Source organism: Ananas comosus, linkage group 10 (assembly GCF_001540865.1).
Source record: "Ananas comosus cultivar F153 linkage group 10, ASM154086v1, whole genome shotgun sequence".
Classification (NCBI taxonomy): Eukaryota; Viridiplantae; Streptophyta; class Magnoliopsida; order Poales; family Bromeliaceae; genus Ananas; species Ananas comosus.
In genome coordinates this window covers 5,358,510-5,358,996 of record NC_033630.1, presented here as the reverse complement: position 1 = coordinate 5,358,996, position 487 = coordinate 5,358,510, and positions in this window count along the sequence as shown.

The window sequence follows — 487 nt, the reverse complement described above, 5'->3', positions numbered from 1 at the left end:
TTAGGTAAAATCTACCCTATTGAAACTATCAAGAAACCAAATTTTATAATTTTTCGACATCATTTATCAAGCGATCACATGCTCAAAAATGACTATTTTAACGGCCGATGTGACACGTTTTTAAGTTCAACGGTGTAGAAGTATTCAAATTACATAAACTTTAATAGAAAATTCTACTTAACATCAATAGCAAGAACAATACTTCCGATTTTACAAAATTTATTTTGTACACTGCAGGGGGTTCCAGTCATTTATCACTGTTTTTTATGAGATTTTTATTTTCCGCCGTTCATTTTGAGGCTACTCGTTCACTAGGCAAACGAAGTTAAAAAATTATGAAATTTGGTTTCTAGATAGTTCTAATAGCGTAGATCATGTTTAACGGAACCGATCGCCGAATCGGACGTCCCATTATTGAAAACAATTTACAAGCACGGAGGCCTCCGTACTTTCGAAAGCATAGGAGTCTAGCTCTCTCTCTCTCTCT